This window comes from Cupressus sempervirens, chromosome 5 (assembly GCF_028749045.1).
Source record: "Cupressus sempervirens isolate cs-2001-9-10 chromosome 5, ASM2874904v1, whole genome shotgun sequence".
Lineage (NCBI taxonomy): Eukaryota > Viridiplantae > Streptophyta > Pinopsida > Cupressales > Cupressaceae > Cupressus > Cupressus sempervirens.
The window spans coordinates 571,824,952-571,846,375 of record NC_143122.1 but is presented as its reverse complement, the minus strand read 5'-3'; positions in this window follow the sequence as shown (position 1 = coordinate 571,846,375).

The window sequence follows — 21,424 nt, the reverse complement described above, 5'->3', positions numbered from 1 at the left end:
GCTCCCCCATATATTTATCTCATACATGGCTCATATTATACTTTTCCCAATATTCTTCATATATACATTCATCTTATATTATACTTCTCCCCTTATATATATAGATACCATATTATACTTCTCCCCCTTTTTGACATAAATGCCAAAGGTGTATACTACATGTTGATGCCAAAATGTGATAGGAAGTTAGAATGTACCTTCAAAATCAATGCCATTCTCTTGTCCCAATTTTCCTGTAACACTTTGCTTGCATGGAATGCAATTTGCACTTCTACTGATAACTCCTTCATGTAATTAACTATGGAGAAGTTATTGTCATGGATAAGTGTCTTGGCATGTGCAATGTGTTTTTGTAATATACCCATGTTTGGGAGAATCATGTCTTGGATTTTTGTAAGTGTGGACCTTATCCTAGCTTCTTCCCTTAATATTTTTTCTTGCAAATTTGTCAAACATTTGATCTTTGAATAGTGAGCAAAACTATAGGTTGGTTCAATTGTAACTGGTGTGCACTTGCCTTCAAATCTTCATCTATCTTACATAATTTTTCTTTGATTCCTTGGATGAAGATAGATTTATCACACAACTTACCAAATAATGAAGTTACATTATTTGCAGAGGTTTCCAATGAACTAAGAATAGTAGACAATTCTACTTTGTTTATTGCAATTTTTTGTGCTACTAACTCCAATACCTTGTTCTTAAATTTTCTCTATGCTCTTAGTAGAAACTTTTCTTGTCCATTTAGATCTTAATTAAATTTATAGACAACTCCTGCTAACTTATTCAAAATAGGTTATGTACTATCAACCTCAATATTTACATCTACAAGTATGTTCTTTACATCTTCAAGCACTTGGTTTTCTCTACTCTTCTCTTCTTTAAGCTTCTGTTGCTTAGCTCTCTTTTGAAATAGTTCACCCATAATGTTCATTTGAATAGAATTTAGAGTAGAGATATCCCAATTTAGGAAAACTATATCCTCATCTAGATCGATATCTTATTCTTTACCTTTATCTTTATTTGAAACTTTAGTACTCAGTTGAGACTTATTCTCAACTATCCTTGTACTTTCCATATGCACACTTGGAATTAAAATAATAATAGAAATAGAGGGGCTAGCAACAAAAGTAGGTATGAAACTAACAATAGAAATACCTTTTTGCTACATTGTCAAATCTGATGATGGTGGCACTTGTTGCTTGGTAGATGAAGTGTTGATCACTTTAATCAATATGGTACTCAGCTAAACAAGTGAAAAGATTGGTTGGGTGTTTGGTCTTGTAGTGGTTGCCACAACCAACTTGGCATAAGCTTTATCAAATCTTGATGGCATTAAAGCTTTTCTCAAAGATTGAGGAAATGAGGCCATCACCATTGTTGCAATCTTTTCTGAGTCAGTTTCCTCAATACTTTGAATCTCAGAGAGATTCCCCTTTGTAGCTTCCTATTCTTCCTCTTCATCATCCATATTTTCATTATCTTTTGTTTCCATATCTTCTTCATCATCATTTTCATCATCATCCTTGTCATCTTCATCATCCTTGTCAATAACATGAACAAAAAAGTTACTTAGTGGATGAAGTTTGTAAATATTCTTCCATGTGGTAGTGGCAGATTTTACCATAGATTCTATGTCTTTCATTAGCACAAGACATGTCTTGAATTTAAGAGTGAGCTTTTCTTCATTATTTTTCATGGATTATTTGACCTCTTTGTCACTAAGACTTGACACGAGTTTCCTTAGAGCCTATTCAAATATGTCTATTATAGTCTTCTTAGCATGTTCCCATTTGGGCTTGATTGCTTACATAAGCTTATTTGGAATTTATTGTACAAGTTGATCAGGAGAGTACTTTCATTCACCCAATTTTGTCATCATCATGTCCTCAACTTTCTTCTTGTCATCTGCATTTGTGGTTTCATATCTGAGAGATTTGAAGTTTTCCATTTCAGCTCCTCTTTCTATTTCATTTAATTTTTCTTGAAATGTAGGTGGAGGCTTTTTGAAAATAATTTCCTCGATATCCTCTTCACCTAACTTCAATTTCTTAATGGATTTTGGTGCTCTTCTTCTAAATACTATAGTGGATGACTTAGTAGGTCTGATTATGATAACCTTATCTTTCTTCCTTATAGGCTCTTCTTCCTTAGGTTTGTTTTCTTTTGCTTCATCCTCTACTTCATCTTCTTCCACATCATCTCCTTTTACTTTAGTCAACAAGAGAGTAGAACTTGCTTTCCTTGGTTTTGTGATCCTCTTCTTTCCTTTGTTAACTACTTGAGGAAGCTTAATTTCAAGTTCTATCCTTGCATTGGATTCTTCATAGGTACCAAAATATGTGGCCTTGGGATCCACAGGTTCATTCGCTAGTGCTTCAATGATATCTTTGGTGTCATCAATGTTAACCTCGTAGTTTAGAGGCTTAATCCACACCACTCTAGGTATGACTGCTTGAATGTATACTTTGTCATAGTCTACCATGAAATAGATATCATCATTGTCATCTTCTACAAGTTTTTTTGGTATTCTATATCTATTATTAATCTTTTCCTTGAATGAATCAAAATAGTTGTCCATGATACTAGCAAAGTTTTCACCCATCTCTACTATATATTCATTAATTTGATATAAAACTAATACATCTTTTCTCCATATGACTAAGCCTTTAGAAGGGAAGAATTTTTTCACATAGAAGAATAAACAAGTTGAGAGTAAACCAAAATTACACAGATTATTTTTAGAAAATCTAATGCTCTCCATGTTCTTGTTGAACTGCTTCAACATTAACTCAATAAGGTCAAAGGACATGTTTTTCTTCACTCCCTTGAGAGCTAGATCAACTTCTTCACACGACACACATTGAGACAACTGGAGTTGTAGATCTTATGAGTGATCACATGAATTCCAAATTTTAGTTCCATGTTAGTTACATTTTTTATCTTCATTCCTCTTCCATCACACTCGGAAAGAGTCTTGTTTTCTAGTTCTACCTGACTTAGGGTTTTGGTAGTCTTGGCTTTATTCAACATTGGGAGCCTTGTGATTCTATGAATCATTTTCTTTGTGATTTTAATAGGCTACTCCAACCATAATTTCCCATTGTGTACATGACTAAGGATAAACCTTATACATTTTATTTGAATGTCTCAGGGCATATGTAGAATGTGTGTTAAACCCTTGGTCTCCAAATCTTGATGCTCAAGTTTCAAAACACTATTCACACATAACTTCTCTAGAGTCTCATCCATCTCTAGGGTTCCAAGTTCTTGTATCAAAAAACAAAAATATGAACAGATATCATGAATGAGTAATACCTTGGGAAAAAACTGTGATTTAGCTCCAATTGGGTCAAGCTCTTTTGCAATTGCCAGACTCAACTTGAAGTCTGTTGCCTTCCAATTGATTCCTCAAACCAACATCTCAAATCTTTTCCTAGTTTTGCTAGTGGAAGATGCCATTCTCAGTAGGGTTTATGAAAACAAAAAAATCTTCATCAAAAAACACACAAATCACTTAGAAGCATAGAAATCGCTCTTTGCAAATAGCACTAAAAATTTCACGACGAAAAAATAAATCTGATTTCCTTCCTTTTCATTTTTTTTCATTTTGCAGACACCATAAATGCTTGGTATGTATTGAGCTATCACTTTTTACGATGCTTAACAACAAGAATCCTTTCAAACTCCTCTCTTTCAAAGTTGATTGGGATCAACTCCAAGGTTCTGGGTGATCTCGCAACTGACTAGAATTTTCTCAACAGAAGATAAATGCGAGTGTTCATGAGGAGGCATTTTCTAGTTCTGATCAATTTCAGATAAAATATTGTATCTTCTTGCTATCTCAAAAAAGTAACCACACAAAAAGAAATATATTTTTCTATTTTTCTATTTTTTAATGAATTTAGTTTTAACTATGCAACTATATGAATTCCTATATTAACCAAGTGTTTGTAAAAGAAAATAATGAAGATAAGGTAACAATAAGTTTAAGAAAATGACTTGAAAAATAAATCCCTAAAGGACATAAGCCATAGAAACAACATGTCTATGAGTTAAGACTTTGAAAATATCAGTAGGTAACCAATGAAAATAGGAGAAGTGCTCCCTTAATTCCACTAATGTAATCATCGATGGGAATTAAGTAACTTTAAGATGTTTCACTTATCATTAGATTGCAAGGACACAAAAAGTGCGCTCATGTGAGTCAAAAAGCTATGCAGGAACAATAGGGTGACATCTTCTTGAACTAAGCACATCACCATAATTTTTAAACATGTGGTAAACACCAAAATTCAAAGATCACTCAATCAAAATAACAAAACAAAACTATTGGATCCATTACACTCCATAAACATACATTCACAAAATATAACACATTCAGGCAAGAATAACTACACTCCGAATGAGAGCACCAATAGCGTATATTATTGCATCAAAAGAATAGCCCAAAATATATATTGCATTCCTAAATTTATAAGAAATCATCTCCTCAATTTTTTTTGAGAGTGAGAGATCTCTTTATGTAAACTTATGCTTCTAAACTAATAAAACAAATCTTTCTATGTACAAATTGACTCTATAATTGGTGCTAAGTAGGACTCCACCCTTTATTTATATCATGTAATGGGTGCACGAGCCTTTACATGTCTTAAAAAAAATAAAAAAATGAGAAAATAAGAAGAATAAAGCCCTTAGATGATGTAGGAGTCTCTAGAGATGCCAAAAATAGAAGCTCAACCTTCTCTAGATGTTTGTAGGAGTTAAACTACTGTTAGAATGCATTTTTAATGCATGGAAACCTCTAAATTTGGAACTGGAAATTAACTGTCATTGCACCTCTAACTTCTTCAAAAAATTATGGTGCACCTTTGGAGAAGTGCACCTTGGGAGAAGCGCACCTTGCATACCTTGCACACCTCAAAATGCAAGTCCAAAAATGCAAAATTTTACTAGGTGTCAAAATTGAAATTCTAGCTTGTGGGTTTTATTCCCCTTCATACCAGAGCTATGTATGGGTATTTGATCTTGAATTTCTCTATAATCTCCATCACTTTTGTTGCATCCAAAAAATATAAAGCATCATATTTATCCTTTACTTTTTGCTGATAGTTTCCCACCTCTATGCGAGTCTCTGCAAAATCTTTTGATTTCACATCCAATTCTAGTAATGCCTCTTCAGTCTTGAATGCCTATCTGATATCCTCACCAGTGGAAGCTTCTTCCAAAGTCTTTCAATTTTTTTCAAATATTGCTTGTACAATCATCAATTTATCCCTTGAATCATCTTTAAAAATGTCTAGGCAAGCATTGCTGCAATGTCTCTCTACCTCCAAAATCTTCTCTTGGGTTCGATCCTTGAGCTTATGAATATTTGTATGTAATGTTTCCATTAATTTATTACCATTTTCAATCTTCTATCTTATCTAACTCATCTACAATATATATCCATCAACATCTGATACTTTTGACCCTTTATTGATTGTAATGCTTCTAGGTCTTTACGCTAGGTATGTACTCGTTCAATATAGCAACTAGCTTATCTCCATTATTTTGCATATGATGTAGCAATTTAAGATTTCCTTGTATGATCTGCACACCTTTGTCTTCAAAACTTTCCTACCATTGTTGATAAGCCTTCAAAAATGGATCTAATTGTATAGTCTCATTATCCCTCTTATCAAGTTGCACATTTAGAGTCTCCTTAGGATCTAATGAACCAAATACTTCATTCAAATACCCTCTTAGGATTTCATCTTTCTTTTGAAGGTTTAACAATTCAATCTCGTCCTATTCTAAGTGCCTAAACACTTCTTTGATTCCCATAGTAACCATCATTTTGGCAATATCCACAATGGGTTTTCCAAGAAAGACCTCCTTGATTTGATAATATTTTGGGGTCAAATCCTCAATATCTATATGTGGAGGAGGGATAGCAACATGGGTGAACAAGTCTTGATTTTTATCACTCATAATAACGGCTAGTATTCATGCATCACCTAGGGGTGGCTCAAGTTTCTTGAGAGCTTCAATTAATTTTCCCAGTCCCTCTTCCTCAGTACAATACAATTGCCTTTTGTGTCTAACCAACACCTCTTTTTCCAACCATCTCAGAATATCTTCCATCAGAGATTTACCTTTTGATGAAGAAGGAGCTTGTACTACTAGGCTTTTCCCCTCATCACTCATCTCCAGAGTCTTCTCCTTTTGTGAGAGATCCACCTCAGGTATCTTTGTGTCTATTGAGTCCACATTCCTCACCTCTATATCTTGGGAAGTTTATTAAGGTTCCTCATATATTTCCCCCTCCTTTAATACTTCAACAGTGGGTATTTGTTGTGGCTTCTCTTTCTGTTCAACTTGCACCTGTTCTTCATTGCATGAAGGGAGAGGAGTAACTGAAACTTTATCCAAGCAAGATAAATCTTGACTTGGTGATGGTGGAGCACTTAAAGCTCCTTGTTGTTGAGGCAAAAATTGACTCCAATCCTCTTGAGGAGGTTTCTTTGTTGGGATATCCCTTATCTTGTTGCCTACCAACTTAGTGCCTATTGGCATGAAATCAAAATCTGACATCTTAAATACATCAACCCCTTCATCCTCTTGCTCATAAATCCATTGTTTTAATTCATCCTATGAAGTTGTAGCCTTAATAAGCTATGTATGAATGGATGGTGGTGTTATAGTGGAGCTTCTTCTCCATTCTACCTCTGTAGTCCTTACAAGATGAGTCCTTTGACTTAAGGGAAGGTTATCCTCTTCATCTTCATCGTCCTATTCTTCTTCCTTTGGAATAACATCTGGGACTAATGGAAAAGGAATAATGTTTCTTATCACCTTTTGTCTCCTTTTAATTGGAGATTTCATCTTTCTTTTCTTGGAAGCTGATGGGGAGGCTTCTTCCTCTTGTGTAGGCAGAGATACTTCCTATATTATGACTTTAGCTTCTTGCCCTTGTTCTAGTCTTGGCATTGGTAGATTATCTTAAGTCTGGATAACTTCTACATTTTCTATCCTTTCTACATTCTCTCCCCCTTGGTGTTCTAGCGATTGAGTTCCATCTTCTTCAGAATTATTTTTTTGAGGGGAATTTCTTGTCCTTTTATTTTTACCCTTCTACACCCTAAAGTATCCAACTTCTCTGTCAAGTTGATACACTATTTTTGGCCTTATTGGAGACTGAGCTGTGAATGTTGGCACTGTCACCTTTGCTCCTCTACCTTTCACTAGTCAGGTTGTAGCTTGGAAAAATATAGTTTGTGGAACTGGATCTAGCTTGAATGGTCTCTTTATCCAATCCTTGGTTAATTGGATGAAATGCCTCACCTAATTGATTGATATCTACATTTTCTTCTCTATTAATCTCTGCATTCATAATAGGTTGATCAGATATCTTATCTCTATTATATAAGGGATCTAAGACCTCTTCAATGTCTTGCTACATGATATTTAATGGGACCTTCATTTTTAAAGCACTACCTACCAAATAAAGAGTCATCCTACAATAATCCCTTAGTTGAATTATGTAGTCATCCATTGCATTCATCCTATGATCCTCTATGGCATCTGCATGTTGGAACTATTTTCCAGCTAAGTACCAAACTTTGATAATGTTATCAAAATAAGGATGAGGAGAGTTATAATCCTCCAAGGGATATTGATCCCATTGAGACTAAAAAGTCACAATGTCCTACTTCTGGTTAACACTAAATGAGCCTATATTAATGTGCCATACTCAGGTCTTCTTATGTTGCTTTCTCACTCTCTCATATGCAGACGAGAGTTGTCATGCAATCTCCAACAATATGAGTCTATCATATAGATACCTAGGGAGCTTCTTTAGATTCACAGTTGTACCCACTACTCTTAAATATGTGAATTCTTGTATTGGATGTAATAGGCACCAATTTTTGTAATCTTTTCCATTGCTTCCTTTGACATATTTTTTGCATAATCTCCTTCAATGAACTAGATGATTACAAAAATGAAGACATCATTCTTTATTATGTATTCCTTACTATACTCTGAAATCTTTTTTATTACCAACTAGGGGTATACTACATAAAGCCATGTTTGCATCTTGCAAGCTATCCCTTTTGAACAATCCTAGATAATCTATTGCTCCTTTAGCTAAAACGTACACCAAATAGGATGTCATATAGAAACTTTGGTTGTTCTTGACTGCCACCAACTATTCATCTAAATTTTTACTGAAAATTGAAGCCCAATCAATTGGCATCTTCATTGTCTTGATGGTCTTAATAAAGTGTACCATCCATATATTCAAATACCCTGTTGCTAGGAATCCCATGACTCTACTCAGGAGCACTATAGAATGTCTGATATCATCTTTCATATAGCCCCTCGTCATATCTACTTTGCCTACTCTTTTCCCAACAGGAGTCTTATCAATGAAATACGAAGATTGGATAATTTTTATGCTTCCTCTCCATGCTCTATATACCATTTTTCTACTTGATGATATATTAACCTAATGTATTGATATGCTCTCAGAAGATGGAATACTTTCTCTAAATTCTTGCCTCAAATCCAGGATGATCTCTTCAATTATTCTTTTTACAACCCTTTCCTCTGAAACATAAATTTTTTGCTAATGCCATAATCAACTTTGAAGACTGTTTTGAAACTAGGTGTGATGCTATATTTACTAGTCCAAATCTGATAAGTGTAGATGCTATAAGGGGCATTTCATTTGGCTTGTTGCATAAGACCATCAATGTGTTCTGGTCAATATGACCTAGCTCAGTGTCCAAGATCTTTGAATATAGATCTTGGAAGTTGGACTTCGATGGAACACCTTGAAATTTGAAGACCACTAGTTTTAGAGCCATCTTTGCAATGAGAGAGGATGAGGTAGAAGCCATTTTGTCTACAAAAATAGACATCCATTAGTTTGGAAGGTTGAAAAAATTAACTAAAACAAACCCTAATTATTACAAAAACATAACCCAAAAACCCTAACACTTAAAAACTATGAAAAACACATAAAAACCCTCAAAACACCTCTAGAAGACAAGAATTTGGCACACCTTGCACACCTTGAGGGTGTGCTAGGTGCACCTTACCCTAAAAAAAACTTTCAACACTAAGGGTGCACACCTAGCACACCTTATGGGGTGCACTAAGTACACACCCTTATAGTACCAAAGTAGGACAAGTGTAAAATAAAAAGGTGTGTATATAGCACACCTTTTGGGGTCCACTATGTGCACACCTTGCTAAACTTAAGGGAATGTTGAGAGTATTGAAAGGTGGACATGTGTGCACATGCACATCTTTCACTTGGTGAATAATGTTTGTTAATTTTTTAAAGTTTTTTTTAAGTTTTTTTTAAATTTTGTCTTAGGAAGAGAAGGTGTACACCTTGCACACCTTAGATAGGTGCGCAAGGTGTGCACCTTCTAACATTGTTTTTTTTTGTGTTTTGTTCTAGGTCTATGAAGATAACACACCTCTAGAGGTGTGGATGTGCTAGTTCTAGAGGATAAAATGAGAAAACAATGAGGTAGGAGGGAGAGGCCCTAGGATTTTATAGGCCTAAGGTATAGTGCACCTTTAGAGGTGTGCACATGCATAGTTGCACACTTCCAAACGGAAGTGCTCCCATACTAGAACCCTTATTACACTAGCACACCTTGAAGGGTGCACTAGGTGTACACCTTTGTATTGTAAACTCATTTTCTCTTAAATTCTCCAGTTTCAAGCAACTGGGTTTTTTGATAGAGAGCCAGACTAAGAAAAAATGTAGGTAAAAAGCCCTAAAAAAGAATCATACCTTGGACTAGGGATCTGAAAAGCTAAAAAAATACTAGGGAGTCCCCATTTCTAGGTGAAATGAGGCATGCATTGTGAAACTATAATAGTACGTTCACTCATTTGATGACAAATTGTCTTCCACTTAGTTCAACCTTAATGCTTGACAGAGTCATTCATAGCTTGATGGTCTCATTATTATTTGGTGTCCACATAATATTTCAGTGTATCTTGACCTTTCTTGGTAGGGTCTTGCGACCTGAGCTAGCTCAGTAAGGTCTTGAGTTTCGGTAATCACTCATTGATTCCTTTGCATCTTAAATGTTGATATGGATCTTTTCTTCTTGCTGGCTAGAACTAATTGAGATGTCTACTTCAAAGTCTTAGTTCTATTTATTCCTATGGGAATTCAATTTGAAATTATTGAGTCACCCAACTCTTGAGTGACATATGCTTCATGACTCAGAATTGCATTCTAAGAAGATTTTGAAATCCATTGCTGCTTCATCTGCTTTCTGATATTGGCAGCTCTCGATTTCTTTTCATCTTCAATTTTGTTAGTGTAAATAATTAGTTACTATTTAAACTTTACTTTAGTTTACTTAGTTTAATACATTATTTTATTATTTATTAGTTAGACACATAGGAGTATGCGTACTCATATGAGTTGTCTTGTTGACAACACAGGAGTTAGCAACTCTTTTATGCACATGGTGTCTACAACATAAGAGTTAACATCTAATTTAATCACACAGTGTCTACAACATCTCTATATGAGATACACATTTTCATACTTATCCTCTCATTGATGCACATACATTCATGCATAATGGAGGATAATCCACTTCTAGTGGACATGTGCTTAGTTGTCATGCTTATCTCCTAGCTCATTACTAGACATTCTAGAATCATTCTAGAAGCATCCTAGAGGCCTTTATATATAGGCACCTCTATTGTGTATGTACATGATAATTCATTTTCATATTGATATTATGATCATACATCATTTGGTCCGTATTGTGCTTTTTCTTGTGCTTCTTGATATTGGCTTATTTTTCCCTAAGGAAAATTCTTACATGGTATTAGAGCTAAGGATGCATCATTTCATAGACATTGGAGACCATTCTTGATTCACCTCTCAAAGGACCTCGATTCAGATCTAGAGTATCCACAATAATTGGGAGCGTCTAGAGCCAAAGCAGACCTCACCATTGCATCCGAAATATCAATTCGGTGAATTTTAACTATAAATTTGCCTACCTTAGGCCATAGTCAAATCTAAGATAAATTTATTTTGCAAACTAGAACCTAAAGGCCCGATTTGTGAAATTGGTATGATCTTTTCAAATCTGTACAATTGATTCTCAAATTTTCATTTTACTTTTGCATCTCTACATTTTTTTTTGGATTTGCATTATTTTTCAATTTTTTTTGGCCATTAGGCCAATAGGAGAGATTTTTTTAAGGAAAAGATTAGAGCTTGCTAATGCAAATCAAATATTGACATCACATTTAGAAGGTTAAAAAACCCCCAAATCAACTTTTATTTCATCAAAATCAGATATCTAAGATGAAATTTAGAGTCATTTGATTTTTGGAGGTGTGACGGTAGTGCTTTAGGAAAAATAATTATAGTGGTGATTTTCGAATAGTGATATCTCCCTCATACAAACTCCTTTTTTCAAGCAATTTTTTTTGTTTTTTTTGTTTTGGAGTAGAATTTCATGATCTACACATTGGTGCAGGATGTTTGAGATCTCTATTCTTGAATTTTTCTAGAAATTGCAAATCCTAATTTTTGCAATCTCAAAGGCTTAGTTTGGGCTCATCTAGACACATAATCAAGTTCCATTTTTTTTGAAAGTGCATAATTTTTTGTCAACTTTCCATATCTATAATTAGGTTATAGGATTGTGTGGATAGAAATACCACTTTCAGAAATAGGTCCTTTCTTTGCATTGTATTGTTCCAAAATTTTTGTTTATCTAAACTACATTGTAAAGTACTAGATTTGAACTCCAAGAGGAGGTTGTAAACAACAAAATCTGAAGTCCACTTATGCCCTAAATTGGCTAGTGGCTATTGTAATCACACTAACTATAAAGTTCCAAAACATGCATTAGGGGGGGGGGGGGGGGGGGGTTTCTTGATTATTTTTGCATTTTGGGAGGTGCATACATTGGTCTCATGGAGTCTTGTTTCAAATGTCAATTTGGTATAAGATCGAGGTTGACAAAGAGGAACTATCACAAATGGAGTGCTTTAATCATTGATCATCTAAGAGAGCATAAGGAAGTATTTTCTTTTCTATGTTCTAAAGAACTACCTTCTTATATTGATTCGGCACCTATTCGTACAATTGAGTCAATCATTTTTTTCAATATCAATTTTTATTATTTTGCTGTCCTTAGAAAGGTTAGTAAACCTTATGATATTTGTATGGCTCTTTGGAAAGCATATGGAGATCCAATAGTTTCTCCATTTCCAGAGGACATTCTACCTCCAATCACTCTAGTTATGGTACCTACAACTCTAGATGAGATCCCACCTCCTGATGCTCCTATTGCTTCTATTGATCCATTTCCAGCCACAAATGCTCCCAATTCAGTGTAGCAGGAAATATCATGTCTTTCTACTTCAACTTCATGAGATGACTTCCAAACATTGCAATGTTGTTTGTGGAGTCTTACATTGAGGATGTGGGAGACATCATCGATGAAATCCATTTTCTCTTTGTTGAGGAGACTTCTTCTTCACTTGTTGTGAGGGAACACTCTAACCCTCAACCACTTGATCTTTTGTTTGAGACTAACTTGATTATGGCCTCTTTACAGAAGTTGGAGAAGGACTCTTTTGATTTAGAGGAGATATATCAATCTTTGGAGATTGTATTCTAGTTTCCTTAGATATCATATCTTCTAAAAATTCTTCCTACTAGTTAGGGAGCATTCTCTACTACAACTATGGTACTATTTATTCCTACAAGAAGGAACATCATTCAACTTTCATGCTGCAGCTTCTATAGTCATCAAGGAGATTCTTTCATGGGTGTGAATTCATTATTGAGGAGAGGCTACATTGTTTCTGTTCCCATATCTTCCTATATGGATGCTTAATCATCTTCGGAGGTTGATTTAGCTTCATACATGGACATGTTACCTGATTTGCCACCTTCTTTTGGGCATTCACCATATCGGTTCATGGCATCTACATTCATCAAGGACTTGTCAGCATATGAGCAGACTTCAAAGGAAACATCCACACCATATTACATATGGATCCCTCTTCCATCTTCCTATCCATAGTGGGAATCATATTTACACCTATACTTGGTGTATCTTCTTCCTAAAGGGAGAAATTTTGTTTGTAGGCATTGGATTCTCTTTTGTCTTCAAGCACTCATCATTAGGAGATCCTTCTTATGGAGGGATTACCTATTGTATATGCATGATGTATGTCATAATGGGGGGATCTTGATTACTCGATCTATACATGCATCTTTCTTTATTGTACTTATCTCTCTTTTTGGGAGAGGGTTTTCCCCATGAGGTTTTCCCTCTTTCTCCATTTTCAGAGAGATTGCATTGCATTTGTACATGGATACCTAACATGGACTAGTAGTTGGGACCCATCATATCTTTTGTAAGCTTAAAAGAATTCCCCTAAGTTGCACTTAAGGGGGGAAGGGTGTTAGAGTAAATAATCAATTACTATTTACACTTTACTTAAGTTTACTTAGGTTAATGTATTATTTTATTATTATTAGTTAGACACATAGGATCATGTGTACTCATATGAGTTGTTGACAACATAGGGGTTAGCAACTCTTTTATGCATAGGTGTCTACAACATAGGAGTTAACATCTAATTTAAGAACATGGTGTCTACAACATCTCTATATGAGATACACCTTATCATACTTATCCTCTCACTGATGCATGTACATTCATGAACAATGGAGGATAATCCACTTCTGGTGGACATGTACTTAGTTTTCATGCTTATCTCCTAGCTCATTCCTAGACATTCTAGAAGCATCCTAGAGGCCTTTATATACAAGCACCTCTAGTGTGTATGTACATTATAATTCATTTTTATATCGATATTATGATCATACATCATTTGGTCCATATTGTGTTTTGTCTTGTGCTTGTTGATCTTGGCTTTATTTTTCCCTAAGAAAAATTCTTACAAATTCTTCTAGTGTTCATATAGTTCTTGGCAAGGTGTTCAAGTTCCATACAAATAAAACATCTTCTAGTGGTGTCTCTTTTCCTCATGCGATGTTTCGCACAATTTTCTCCAATGTAGCCAAATTCTCCATAGTAGTGGCATCTACACCATGTGTTGTAGTCCCATCCAAATATAGCTTTTACAATGTGTTCTACTAGATTCAATATCTTGGTTTTGAATTTAGAAGATTTATTTCCTTGTTTCTTGTGCTTGTGAAACTTACCTTCAAACTTAGATTTCTCTTTGCATTCACTTGCTCTATGACCATGCTTATTGAAATTGTAACACTTTCCATTGAATTTGTCTTTATTATTACTCCAACATTTGTCTGATGTATGACCTAACTTAACACAATGATTGCAAGTAGTTCTTTGATTCTTTTGAGCTCATTTCTTAGATGATTCGCCTTCTTCTATGTATGCTATTCTAGCTTTACCTTTTTGGCTGTACTGACTTTGCTCATTCAAATAATTCATATCTGCTTGAGATTTCAACATTATTTCATTGGTTTGCTTTTTAGTATTTAGATCATTTTTCAATATTTCATTCTTTGATCTTAGATTCATGATTTCTTCATTTGCATTAGTAAGCTGATCAATGAAGTCTATCTATTGAAGGGACAGATGCTGAATTTCATTGTTCTTTCCATCTCTTCTTTGGCTTTGTCTTTTTCTTCCATGACTTCACATAGTCTTACTAACTGGATTTCTTGTTCTCTTTTTAGCTTTTTAACTTCTTCTTGAAGATTGTAATTCTTTTCTAATAGGTCTTTGATTACTTCATTAGCTTCACTTGCATTTCTTTTTGGAAAGATATCTTCAATTCTTTCTTTAGTGTAGAGATTGTCATTCATTTGTACTGCAAGATCTTTTCTTCTTTTCAATGATTGAGATAATTTCTCCTTTGATTTTCTTAGTTGACTAATGGCTTATTCCAAATCTAACTTTTCATTGTCAATAGCCTTATCTAGTCTGTATACCTCCATTGCCTTTGATCTTTAGTCAAGATGTTAAACTTATTCTCTAAGAACCACAATGCTCTAATACTAATTGTTGGAAATATGAGGTAGACAAGGTTATTGAGAGGGGGGTGGTTGAATTATGAACCAATAAAACTTCAACTTATTTCATCAATTAATTCTTCATATAATATTCTAATCTAATTGTATGCATGAAATAATGAAAGCAGTAAAACATTCATAACACATTGACACAAGATATGGTGACCTAGAAACCTTCCAAATAGAAAGTAAAACTAGGGTGGGGATGTCACCTACATGCTTTAGTACTGTAGTATAAACTTGGCCAGTTAAGGCTTAAAATTGATCACTTCTAATGATTTGCCCTGTTAAGAGCAATAAGTAGTGCTAGATACAACTTGTTAAAGGATTTACAAAACATACAATGAAGTATGAACTTGGTAAAGAGATTTTTCAAAGATTGTTAAGTCTTCCTTGTTAAAGGATTTAATTGATGCACCTATTAGGATGAACTAGTGGTTAATCTTTGATCTACAACTCTGATTTGCTGGTTTAGATTCCTTTGAAATGTAAAGATCACCTTGTTGTGATAGATAAATCTTTTGTATCCCTTGTACTACTTGTATACTTCTCAATTCACACTTCTCTTTATATTTGCTTCATACTTCCTTCTTCATATTTGGATGTGATACAATACTTTATATATATTCCAATCCAAAACATAATTCAAAAAATTTGGTTACAACATATATTTCCATCAAGATCACAAAGTCGACCCAATTGGTAGCACTTGGGTTCTAAAGAAAAACTCAGTGAGGTTCTGATACTTGACAACCATTATCAAAACTTGGCATTTTCATGCACTCGGTAGACATAGAAGCTTGGTTCATACTAATCAGTTCCAAGTAGCTTGAACTTGGTCAACACTTGTTTGACTTAGTGAACACTATGAAAATTGGCATATAAATTGAATCACTTGGTTGACATTGCATAGCTTGATCAACACTAACACTGCAAGCTCAATATAAACTGAATCACTTGGTTGACACTCCTTGGATTGATCAACACTAGATTCACATCACTGACACTGTGAGCTTAGTAGACACTAGAGAACATGATTGAAATTGTGCAACTTGACTAATACTATGAAGCTTGGTTAGCAGTTTCATTGATCAACTCAGTAGATATGATTGGATGTGAACTAAATGTAGATTCTAAAACTTGGTAGCAACTATATTACTTGGTAGAAACTATGTATAGACTTCTTGGCTCGGTAGTAATTGTTGAGCTTGGTAGTAGCTTAAGCAATTTGACTAAGTGTGAGTCATTAATAAACAAACTTAGCCTTAATGTCAACATAGTACTATCATGGCTAAAGCACAATCCCAACTCATCTTTACAAAATCCAAAATTTGAATCCTTATTTCTAGCATAACAGCTAGATCAACTAGACTATCAATAATAGAGAGATTTGGATCTCTTTATACTACCTCCTTTCCTGATGTAATCTCTCTCTTCATAATATCTAGGTAAGATGTCTACATTGTTTGAATAGAGATGAGCTTAGACCTTATTCTTCCATTGTTAGCCATCAACTCAGCTAATCTAGGTTGGGAAATTATTAATTTGTTAAATGAAATAAACTTGAATTTACATCCATATTTAAAGAATGTCATATTGAACTTAAATCTTCTTGTCGTCTATCTATGAGGTCATGATTTTCTTTTGTAAACAATGTAGCATCAGATAATTTTTTTTTTAAATAATGAATATTCTTGACAATTTCCTCTACATTATTTATAAGATTTGATAAATGTACTTGACGCAGGGAGGTAGGAAACTTAAACAAAATAAGCTCAAATTAAGTTCACAAACAACCTTGCTTAGAGTTACACACAGAAGAAACATACAAAACAATGTTCATAAGGCAAGATTCTAGACTTTTACTTAGGTGTAATCAATAAGAAACACATTTGATCATAAGGCTCAAAAATTGCTAGCCACATTGATGTAATAATTAGAAGTCTGTCAATATGCCCAACTACGAGGCCTTGCGAGTTTTGGCCATGTAAAAACAAACTAAAAAGTTAGAATCCAAATTTGAATCTATCCCAATTCTCAAAATCTCATATCATCCTTTCTATATCTTCCCTTTTTTCAACTACCTCTAACCAAGCTTCTTATATAGCCAACTAAGCCACAAGTCTACTAGTTAAGCATTTAATTATGTTATAGGTCCCACGTAGGAAGAGTAGACCAAAATTGACATTAAATGAAACATAAGGTGATGTACACTTGAAGGAGGATCCAAACATGTCTTAGGAGTTAGCTTCTAACTTCACAACATGTCATGATAAAATATGAAACCATGCCAAAAGAAACAACACACTATGCTTAGAAGAAAACACACCAAAATGGAGACTACAAAGAATAGTTCATAACTCGAGAAATACAAATGATCAAAGCTTACTCTCTTAGGATGAGGATCAAGGATAGGTCATCATTAGCATGCTAGCTGAATATAACATGATACCAATAGTAGAAACTAATATTTCATGAACAATAGAATGGTACAAAAAACAAGTTTTATTTTTGGTTGATGCAAGATTTCTCAAAGACTCAAGATGCTCCTACATTAGACACCTGGGGTTAATAAAGAACTAATGTCCACATCAATCATTGCTCACATTCTAACCTAAATTATAAAGTTCCAACTTAGTTTGTTTTATCCATGAACTATCTTCAACCGGTTTGTCTTTCCAATGAACTAGGTATTCCATGTAATCATGTGCTCTAGTACTCTTGCTTACTCTATTATTTAGAATATTTTCAATGTCTCATTTCTACTTCCTAGGATAATCCAAGTTATCGTCATTCTCATCTTTTGATTCATAGATTTAAAAGATGTCTAAAATGTTAAATATAGGTGATATATCCATATCCTCTAGTAATTCCACTTCATAGGCATTTCCACTATCAAACTTCTTCAAAATCTTATAAGGTCCAAAAAATTTCATTTTCAGCTTACTGTAGGTACCAACTAGAAATCTATTCTTCTTCAAATGAGTCATAGCCTCATCAAAAACTTTAATAGATTTGTGTCTCTTCCTTTTATCAACTAGTCTTTATTTATACTTTTGATTACTATCTTCCAAATTCCTTGTAACTTTCTCATGCAAAGTCTTTACAAAAAATGTGAAGTCCTCAGCTTCAACACTCCTCCTTGTCTTAGTTTATTCTCTCAACTATGTGGTTCCTTTAGGATGAAATCAAGTAACAATCTCAAATGGTTTCCTCTTAGTGCTTTTATTCATAGAATTATTGTATGTAAACTCTTCTTGTGCCAAAACTAAATCCCAATTAGCAGGCTTATCTCCAACCAAACATCTTAGTAAGTTACCCAAATTTTGGTCACTACTTCAGTTTGTCCATCTATTTGATAGTGAAATGTAGAGAACTAATCTTCAACTCTATGTTCATCTTCTTCCAAAGTGTCCTCTAGAAATAACCAGTAAACTCAGTGTCTCTATCTGAAACAACAGTCTTAGGAAAACCATGTAATCTCACTATCTTCTTGAAAAATAACCCAACTACATGCAATCTTACAAGGTATAAAATATTCCATATTTGAGAATATGTCAACTAGTACAAAATAGAATCATTATCTCTCTGATTTCTAGGCAATCCAAGAACAAATCCATGCTCACATCTTCCCAAGGTCTATCAGGTATAGGTAAAGGTGAATACAATCCCACATACTAAGCAATTTTCTCACCTTCCTCCATTCTCATGTTGTCAAAATTTCCTCTAAGACTCTTTAACTTGGCTCTTTGTACATTCTTATCTCATCCATAGATGGTCTACAAGCTTTCCCACATCTTGTAAGCAATTTTGCATCCCTTGATGTCATCAAATTCTGCATAGCTAAGAGCAAAGGCAATCTCTAATATTACCTGATTGTGCTCCTTTTTCTTCATATCTTTAGTAGTAGGCACACGAACTGGATCAACATGTTCCACTATAATTGAAGATTGTGCATGGTCACCTATTCCTCCAAGATGCAATCTCATTAGACTTTTCCATGCAAGGAAGTTGTCTCTATTGAGCTTGGGCACTTCTCTCTTGGACATCTTGATCTTTATGCTTCTAGTACCTTCAAACTAGTTCAATTAGTAGATCTTTAAGTATTGCTAGCGAGGATATTTCACAAAGGAAAATGGAAATACAAAGGTAGGCTAACTATTTTGTGCTTTAATTGTAATGAGGTTGGTCATATTTTTGCTAAATGTCCAGAGAAGAAGAACAATAGAAGTGGGGACAAATACAAAGGTAAAAGAGATGAAAACAATAAATATTATAAAGATAAAGGAAAGAAGTCTTGATACATTTTTGAAGAGGAAACAAAAGATAAATCTGATGACCATGATAATTAAGTTGTGTATGTTTATATGAATGATGTTTATTATGAGGATGAGGCAACTACATTAGTGTCTTATGTGAATAAGAGTGATAGATGGATCATTGGTAGTGGATGTTAACATCACATGATTGGAGACAAAAGTAAGTTCACTACCCCTGATTAATACAATGGAAATAGTGTTAGATTTGGTAATGATGCACCCTATCTAATAAAAGGTAAAGGATCAATCAAATTGACAAAAAAAATTGTGCGTGACAATGCTTATTATGTAGGACTAACTATAACTTGTTGAGTGTGTCACAACTAATTAGTTCAGTTGTAAAGTTGAATTTGATAACAATAAAGCAAAGATGCATGACACTAAAAAAAAACTAATTAGAACTAATGGAGATTCAAAATGAAGGTAATCTATTTTATCTTGACATGAATGATACTACTTGTCTTGATGTAGAACTTGATGATGTGTGACTATGGAACAAGAGGTTATGTCATGTTAACTTTGATAACTTAGTCAATATCAATGACATGAAAAGAGTTAGAGGTTTTCCTAAACCTAAGAAACTTGATAATATGATTGCAAATAATGTTAGTTAGGCAAGATGAAAAAATCTAGTTTTAAGAGTAAGACTCAATCCTCTAAAGAAATTATGGAATTAATTCATACTGATTTGTGTGGACCAATTGATGTGCAAAGCTAAAAGTGACAAGTACATTATCCTATTTGTTGATGATTATTCTAGGATGATGATAGTTATGTTGTAGAAATAAAAATCTGATGCTTTTCAAATGTTTAAGTGGTACTTGGAAAGATTTGAAAAGGAGACTGGCATGAATTTGAAATGTATGAGATTTGATAGAGATGGGGAATTTACATCAAATGAGTTTGAGATATTCTACAATGATAGAGGAATCAAAAGATAGACTTCTGCACCTAGGATGCCTCCACAAAATGGGATTACTAAAAGAAAGAACAAATCTATAATGGACTATACTAGAACAACTATCTATACCTTGAACCAAGTATAAGTAAAGAAAGGTATGCATTCAACACTTTTGAACTATGGTATGAATCCTAACCCAATGTAAAATATTTTAAGGTATTTGGAAGAAAGTGTTACATTCTTAAGGACAATAAGAATGGTGAATTTGATGCTAAAAGAGAAGAAGGTATGTTCCTAGGCTATTCCACAAGAAGTAAAGATTATAAGTGTTTAAATATTAACACTAACAAAGTTGTGAAAAGTGCAAATGTGAAGTTTGATGAATATATAGAGGTACATGATGATGAACCTATGAAGGAACCTGAAGAGTATAAATATTTTGTATACTTTTATGAAGATATGCCTATTGATGAAGGTGTTGTGAACCAAGTTGTAAATCAACAACAAGAAGTATTGGTGACTGCCAAGTCAAATACAATGGATGTCATGTTGCATTCAAGAACTGAGTTGCATTCAGGAGTTGAGTTGAAGATAGAAGGTGAAGTACATTTTGATTTTGAGATAAATGTACATGAAAGGAATCTCAATTTACATGTTAGAGAAGTACATAGTGATTTTGAAGTTGGCAGACCCTTTGAAGCAAGAAGAGAAGAACCAAGATTGTCAAAGTATGTTAGAAGACATCACCCTACTGAACAAATTATTGGAGATAAAAAAGTTGGACCAATGACAAGGAATAGGTTAAGAAGTGATACATGCTTGTTGATAACATATGAACCTAAGTCAGTGAAAGATTCATTAGAGAATGCAGACTAGAGTAAAGCCCTAAAAGAAGAGATTGATCAGATCGAGAAGAACAAGACATGGACTCTAGTACCCAGACCTGAAAATAAGAATGTGATTAGAACCAAGTGGGCATATAGAAAAAAATTAGATGAGAATGGTGATGTCACAGGGAATAAGGCAAGATTAGTTTGCAAGGGGTATGCACAAGAAGAAGGAATTGACTATGGAGAAATATTTACCCTAGTTGCAAGATTGGAAGGAGTAAGAACTCTACTTGCTTACTCTACACAT